This window comes from Gossypium arboreum, chromosome 7 (assembly GCF_025698485.1).
Source record: "Gossypium arboreum isolate Shixiya-1 chromosome 7, ASM2569848v2, whole genome shotgun sequence".
NCBI lineage: Eukaryota > Viridiplantae > Streptophyta > Magnoliopsida > Malvales > Malvaceae > Gossypium > Gossypium arboreum.
In genome coordinates this window covers 62,093,319-62,102,035 of record NC_069076.1, presented here as the reverse complement: position 1 = coordinate 62,102,035, position 8,717 = coordinate 62,093,319, and the positions used below count along the sequence as shown (strand labels likewise).

General features: G+C 29.9%; 1 long non-coding RNA gene across 1 annotated transcript; it reads right to left on the bottom strand.

Annotated features, from left to right (window-relative positions):
- Window positions 1–1,138: 1,138 nt before the first annotated feature.
- Window positions 1,139–3,010, bottom strand: LOC128295332 (uncharacterized). The gene is made up of 3 exons (XR_008285697.1): window positions 2,927–3,010; window positions 1,346–1,397; window positions 1,139–1,187 (listed from the first exon to the last, which is right to left on the bottom strand). It is a non-coding gene; the product is annotated as an uncharacterized LOC128295332 (long non-coding RNA).
- Window positions 3,011–8,717: the final 5,707 nt, after the last annotated feature.

Genomic DNA, 8,717 nt, shown 5'->3' with positions numbered 1-8,717 from the left:
TAACATCAACTCTAAAAATATTCCCCAAAAATATCAAAAAAGAAAAAGGCCCTTGCTACTGCCATTGATGTATCTTCAATCTGAATCACTTTTCATACTCAGGATACCTTTTGGATCTTCACCATTTTTACCACTCTCATGAGCACCAACAGAATTGAAGTAACGCATTAAAATGATACCTCAATCTGGTTTAGCCTTCTGAATAGCTCATGCAATTTATTCAAGGAAAAGCTAGTACATATAAGGAAAATTTTATCGATTAAATATAATAAATGTACAATTCTTGTGAATCAAGAAAAGAAACATTTTAGGACAAACTAGTTCTTACCTTGATCCATCCATAAGGATTCATGACCTTCAACTCAAAATCCTCAACACATGGTATTTTCTTGGGTTGGCCATACACAGTTGCGGAGGGTGAGAAAACCATCTGCTTAGTATAAAAATGTATGAATATGTATAACACCAAAGTAAAAGAAGAATAAGGACACAATCACATTTTCTAGTGGTTTTCATATTTACTAACACCTAAAAACTTTGGTGGAATTGAAGTAGTACAAGAAAAAACTATTGTTTTCTTTTTGAGGGCATAAAAGCATTGACATGTAATAAACTTCTTGATTAAATTCTTGGCACTCAAACAATCTTCACATTTAAACATATCATAGAGATAAAAACGACCTTTTTCAAAGACTCGAACAAATAGGAACAACTCAATAAGGAATTATAACAATTATACTAATTTAACATCTTTCTTAAATTAGTTGAAATGCAACTATGAAACCATACAGAGTAAAACAAAAAGTTTTAAAGACATTCTCATACCTTTTTGCAATTATATTTAGCCATGATCTCATACAGATTGATAGTGCCTATTAAATTATTGTCAAAATACTGATGAGGGTTGCCAAGACTCTCCCTAATAGTTTTAAGGCTAGCAAAATATATGACAACCTCAAACTTGAGCCAATTGTTACAGGTGAAATCCAATTTAACACTAGTCAAATTACATTTATTTTAAGTTATTTGCAAGCATAATCCCAAATGAAACTGTAAATTGACAATAAATTAATGGATCATTGTGATGCAAACAATCAAAAACAAAAAAGATTACAATATATATTCAATTGGCAATACTTTGTTTTAGAGAAAAGGTTGTCCAAGTTATCCGTGTTCCTCAAATCACCCTACAACCAAACAAAACCAAAAATCTGTATGAAAAAGCTTTGATCCCATCGTAGATCTTAAAACAAATAAAAACACAAATGTATGATCATCATAATACAATGATACATACAACAAAGGTTTCATATTTGGAGTAAAAGATGGAAAATAGTTTGCTTACCGAGTTGAACGGGAGTTTCTTAAAGAGCTCAGGACCCACTGATTCCTTAACCCTATCAACAGCTTCAATAAAAGAGTTATGAAGATTGTCTGGTCATTTTAGCTTTTGGAATAGATATTGTTTGGTCATTTTAGCTTTTTCCTTATGCTATTACAATATCTATTCCAAAAAAAAAATCGATTTAAATCATAAAGAATCGATGTAAACAAGAATGAATCCTTTCAAATAACAAAAAGATCGAGTAAAAGTAGAAAGGAATCAATTCAAAGCAGATGCAAATACTTTCTTTGCATACCATTTGTTGGTGTTTATCAGCAGCATAAAGATTTAAAGAATCAAACAACTGATTTAAACATCAAACAATCGATTTAAAGCATCATTCAATCAGGAAGATCAAAGATGTGCAACTTCCACCTTTTTTATTAAATTTATTCATCAATAAAATGAAATGAAATTAAAATTGTTACTTTCTAAAATCAGATACTTGTTTATTTTCACGAAGATGCAAATTGATGTTGGTGAATGCAAATGCAAAAGGTAATAGATTTGTTTTACAACCTTACCATAACCAGAAACTATTAACCATGATATTAAATTGATATGTAAGAATTTTTAAAAGAAAAACCTAACCCATCATAAACAAATAAATAATAGAGAAAACCACACCGAATTTTCACAAATACAACAAAAGCTTTTCTTTGATTTTCATGGACAATGTTCTCAAATTTTCACATATCTACTTGCAAAGTGTTTGTGACTTTGAAAAATATAAACAAGATATCTACTCTCTCTAGAATTATTGAATTACTGGTTACTTTAACCAAACAAAAATTGGGCCATCTTTGGGTGCAAAAGAATAGAGAAATAAGCTTCATGAATGCAAAATTTGCCACATGAAAATGGAAATATGATTTTTAGTAAAATAAGTATAGATTTTACACTTCTTGATATTGGTCTTTGAAAAATTAGGATTTATAAATTACACCTCACCAAGTTTATATGAAATCACCATAAGAAAACCCAAGAAACCTTTCATTAACTAAAATAATAAGAACTCATAAGCATGATTATATAATAATTAAATTGAAATCAAATTTAAAAAGCAATACATTCATATACACAATAAAAAAAGCAACAATGAATAAAATAAAATAGCAATTTAAACAAAAACCAAATTTTCATATTAATGCAAAAACCTTACAATTTGATAAAAGAGTATCGAACAAACTAAGAATTGGAAGATTAGATCTATAAGCCAAAACCCATTATAAGAACTTCAAATTTAGGGCATTTGAAATTTGGGTTCGAATTAAAACTTATGTTGGATCTTATGAAATGACCTGAAAAATGTTTCACTTCTTTTCTTCAATGGATTAAGTTGTCAAGAATTCCAATTTTGTAAATATATTGAAGAGAAAAAGAGTTTTAGTTTGCAACGCAGATAGGGTTGGGAGAAAATAGGATTAAAAAAAAGGTTTAGATTAAGTGAATAAGAGATTATTATAGTGGAGGGGAAGAAGCATGAAAAAAATTTCAATTGTGGATTTTAGACGTAAGAGAAGATGAGGGTAAAATTAAAACCTTGGCTAATTTGTTACTTCATTCGTTCCCTGAATCACCATTCAGTGGGGAAGGCATGAAATTGTATTATACATTTTTACCCTGAATAAGCCCATATGGAATAGGGCTGTAATAACTATTACAACCAACCAAACAACGGTTTAGTGACGGGCCCACTAAATTGGGCATTAGTGCATTGCTATTACAGCCAACAAAACATATTTTTAAGGTTTTGCTCTCATTCTTTTCTTTCAACTTCATGTCAGCCAGCCCTCACATGTCCTATTAGCTCTCTTGGCCCTACGACTAGCACTCAAGCTAGCGTTCCTCATCGTCTCACCCAACTGGCCATCACACAACCCTGACCCTTCATCAGCTTGCACCAACGCTCAACCCGTTGTCTCTTTGTGCCTAACCAAAACCCTCTTTTGCTGCACAATCTCAACCACCATATTCCCATTGTTTGTATCACCATAAAGCTGAGGGGTGAAGCCAAAAAATTCTTTTAGGAGGCCAAAATTAAATTGTACTTTTTACGATAGTAACATTACAAGTCCATCATTTTAATAATCTATATTTTAATAATTTTTAAAAGATTAAATCAAAATTCTCATTTTAAAGAGGTCGTGCCCCCTGCTAACCCCTGAACTACGCACTTGGTAACACCTTGTTCTTTGCCTGATTATCCCAACCACCATTTGCTCATCTTCTTAATCCGATTACTTCGTACCTCACCATGAACTTGATCTAGTTAATGACCAAACACCCTTCACTATTTCCATTTTAACCACCATCGTCCCATTCCCTTACGATACCATTTTTCACCACCATTATACCTTTTCACTACATGCTTCGCTCATTATAATAGCATGGTTACAGCAACTCCTTCGACACATATTTAGACATTGATTGCCGTATACAAACTGTCTGTTGTTGTTGACCGAATTAGTTGTTTGCTCAAGTAAATTCTAGACTCTATTATTAGTATGATGTTTAGTTATTGACTAAATATGTTCCATGCTTCATAAAATAATCTAATATTGGTGAAGGGATGGTTGGAATCACTATTGATGATGGGTGTAACCATAAATATGTGCGTATATATTATGTTATTATTCATTGAAATGTTTTATGCTCTAATAGTATTTATTGAGTGGGAGTATATATATAGAAGTATTATACATTGAAAAGTCATATTCTACATATGTACAAAGATATTACTACTATTATTATTCATTAACTTATTGGTATATTTAAAATATATAATATATGATACATATTTTTAAAAATAGTAGCTCATTTGATTTCCAAAGTCCAATAATTATGATCGATTCTCTATTAAGTTAATAACTAAAATTCTATTAGATTGATTTAGATTTGATTAATTATAAGCTTAATTTAAGTATTTTTAATCTTTCAAAATAAGAGTATGATTGAATTTTGATTAATTTCAATTTAGGAAAGTCAAGGTCTTTAATTTGTTGCTAAATTAGCGAATCATCGAAAGTAAAGGTCATTGAGAATTGCTCATTTCTAAGCAATGGCGCTTAGAATTCCAGTTTGTGTTCTCTATTGTTTTAAATACCTTATAATTTTTCTAAATTACTTGTTGTTGTGAATGTGCTATCCATTGAATATCCTTGTTATTGCTATTGTGTATTGAAAGTATCCATATGTGGTTATGAACTAAAATAGAGTATTATAATTATTATTGGCCCTCATAAACATTGTAGGAAAGTTGACTGGGTATAATTGACATGTCATAGAGTATAAAACTCTTTAAATATATATTCATGTGAGTTGTTATATCATCTGTGAGAGTCGTATCATTGCACTTTGTGCATTTAGTGTGTTGGTTGGTTAAGTCATGCTTTACATGCATTAGAGTATTGCTATCGTTTATATCATGTCATTATGGGGCTTGAATGGATACTCGTGTATCCAACATGTTTTTCCCACAAATGGTTACATGGGCTACATAGTTCTTTATGGTGTCTAATGTGCAATGGTTAATTTATATACTACTTGGTCAGATTAAAGTGAGACTATAAACTTTGGAATTGCTTTTAGAATTAAATGTTGTTAATATAATGTTTAAGTTCTTTTAATTTAGTCTAACTATATGATATTTTGTTAGACTTCAATAGAACATGACTGAGGTGTGAATAACTTAGCGCTCAAGTTTTTAATTTCGTGCGCAGGTAATACTTGGACTAAAGAGTTCATGAGTTCGTGATTGACCCTGCATCGCTAAAGAGTCTCTGCAAACCTGATTTTGTTAAGATGGTTTTCATTTAGTTTAGCCTTAGCATGTACTTAGGATTTGTTAATTTGGTTGATCTGGGTACTTAGATTTTTAATTTTGAAACTTATAGGTTATTTGATTAAATTTTTTATTTTCTTTTAATTATATATATTTATCAACATGATTGTGTTAAATGATTTAATATTAGTATGTTTAAATTTTTTGTTTTAATGCATAATAATCTTACAATTGATCAGGTGAATCACTTTGGTGATCACTGTAATGCTCCGAATTCGAATTGACATTTGGTCTAAGTTTGGGGTGTTACATTAAAGCTTAATTTAATGAGTTTTAGATATGTATATATGCCAAAAACTTATTGGTTCCTATATTTAAAATGAGAAAAAAAAGTTATTTAACACTCTCTAAAGTTAGTGACATTGAATAAATAATAACTATGTCAATGGTCTTGATATTTGATATACACAGTTATAATGTGCCCTAGTAGACTTAGTGAAATGCTTAGGATACAATTGTACCACTAGGGATTAGATGCTCATTTGATCTGGGAAGTGTGATGTTTTTGGAGTTTTGTTACCTTCGAGCTCTGCACTCTAAAATTTTTTAGTATTTCATACAAGTTTGTTTCAATAATTTTATTTGAATATCTGATGAGAAATTCATTTTTATTGATGCTAATTATTTTCATATTATTTTGAGGTCATTGAATGCATATTAAGATTTTTTTGAGTTTTGGGCCCTATTGGGTAAAAAATTAGTTGAGGGGCAAAATAGAAATTGTACTTTTAAGGACATTTTGGTCATTTTGAATCGTAATATGGTTAAATACTGGATTCTATATATGTGTGGTAATGAGATGATTTTTGGAACAACTGACCATGAAATTAGTCTTAACTTGCATTTTTACCACTTCTTTTTTAATAACCTTTGACCATTTGACCAAAGCTTGAATTTTAAATATAATAAACAAGAAGCAAAAAGTAAACCGCCAAAAATAGCTCACTATAGTGGGCAAGAACAAAGAAGAATAAGAGGCTTTCTTCTTCAAATTTTCTCACACTTCACTTATTTTTACTTAAATCTTCCATATTTTTTATTTATTTTCTTTCAAAATCATCCCTTAGAAACCATAGTAGCACAAAATCCCTCATCAATCTCATCACCATCATATCTACGGTTTAAACTTGGAGTGATAAGCTTTAAGCTAGAGGTGGAGAGAAGGATTCTTGGTAAGAGTTCATGAATTTCAAGCATATTATCATCTCATTACATGTTTAAAAGCTTTAAATGGGTTCTTAAGCCACCAATATGACTATTAATGTTATGATGATATTTTTAAACATTGTAAAAATTGTTCTTTTGTATGTATTTAAAGAGAAAGAGGTCGCTAGAGGTGGTTTTAGCAAAGAAAAAGAAAATGTGATAGATTAAAGGCCTTGGAGAAGCCTCCATCCATTTTTGTTACTTTTAGGAAAGGTAAGTTCTCATGGAATTCTTTATATTTCCATATTGTGTGTATCAGTTAGTTTAATATATTGAATGTGAAAGTATGATAGAAAATCAAGGTAGTTAACATGATATGATAGAAAAATCAAGGTAGTTAACATGATAGGAAATATAGCATGAAAATGTAGTTGTTTAGTTAAAATGGTATATTAATCGGTTGTGATAATGAAAAGTTGAAAATGGATATCTTAGGTACAATGGTTTAGTTAACTTTCATAATGACAATAAATTTTGGTATTATGATATGATATATTAAAACAATATGTCAATCAAACGAGCTATGTAAAGTGGAAAATATAAATACTTATGAATGGTGTAACTTTAAACAAATGAACTTATTTGTAAATTTTCACTTGTTACTTATGCCCATGTAAACGTTGTAGAAAGTATAAGATATGGATGACATTCCATTTAGGTTTATATGCGCATTTATGTACGATTTATTATAGAGTTGGAGCTATATCGTGTCGTTCGATGGCTTAGCATTTGTTAAGGATCATCGGATGTACACTATTTCTTCGGAGCCTATCTTGGTGTGGTGGAGAGATGCACATGATGCCTTCAGGCTTTGCACTTATGTGCATTGTTGTGGCGTAGTTCTATGCTCTTATGAGCATTCTTGGTGCAGTGGTGGATTCTCGTGTGTCTAAGTCCATTTACATTAGGCGAAAAGCTTTATACGGATAGATACTTGATTATGGAAAATTAAATATGAAATGATTGTGCTATGAACTTTAAAGAAAAGCTATTCTTTATATTTGCTGCAATAATATATATTTGTGTTCCATGAGATGATAAAAATATATATTAACCATGTTATATGTATTATACTAATTGTACTAGTTGAAATAATTAGAAATTATTATGCTTAACTTGCCATATGTGATGTAGTTGAGAATGTTATAGTAAATATTTATGTTCTTATGGCATTTCATATGCTCACCTCCAACAAGGTAAATATAGTGAATTCCATTTAAACTTATTAAGCATTATTTCCTTATGCAATGTTGTTTTTGAACATAAATTTTTTATTCAGGGAGACTTGAAGCCTACCTTAATTCTGGACAGAACACTATCATCGAGACCTACAAGAGTATTAAAGTGATGTATTATTTTTAGTTGTGGCATGTACTAGTTGTCTATATAAGTAAATATGTTAATTTCATATTACTTGCCCTTTGTGTTGAATGTTATTCAAATTTGAGCTCGTAGTCAACTTTTTATTTCCCTAACCGATCCTTCTTTTGGTTAGTTAGTGATATGCATGAATACTTTACTTTTGAAGTCATTGGTTTTTATTTTAAAGTGTTTTGTAATAGTTTTTTATATGTAATTGAGGGTCATTTATGTAATGACTCTATTTTCAATGGTGTTAGAAAATGCAGTTTTGGAGCCTCATTTTCATAAATCAAGTTTGTAAATATAAGATAGGAATATTTACGGAGTTATTATGAAAATATATTGAAGTCCGGTTAAGTAACTTAGCTAAAAAGTTGTTAATTAAAACAATGGAACTAAATTGTAAAAGTTCAATCCTATTGAGTTTTAATTAAGAAAATGCTTGAGGGCCTACGTAACAATTATTCAAACGATCAAAATGGTTAATTAAAAATTTTCAATAGTAAATAGTGGATGAAGATGGTGGACTCCATTTAGTTTAATTAATAATTAATATATGTATAATAATGCTTAAGAAAACTTATTTCCATATTCTTCCACCATCCTTAGAGAAAAAGAAAGAAAGAAAAATCACCATTGTTAAAGCTTTCCTTTGGCCTTCCAAGTATGTATGGTACAAAAGATAAAATTCATGATCTTTTTATAAACTTATGATCATGGAGCTTGATTTAGCTAGCCCATGTATTAATTTGTTCAATTGCTATGTTTTTAACAAGTTACCACTATTGAGAAATTGATGATTAGGCTTGAAGTTGATAGTTAGTATGCTTAGATTGTGAAAAAGGACTAAATTCAAATTTGAAACTAAACTTGTTAGATAGCTTTGTAACATCAGGGACTAAACTAAATAAATTAAAAACA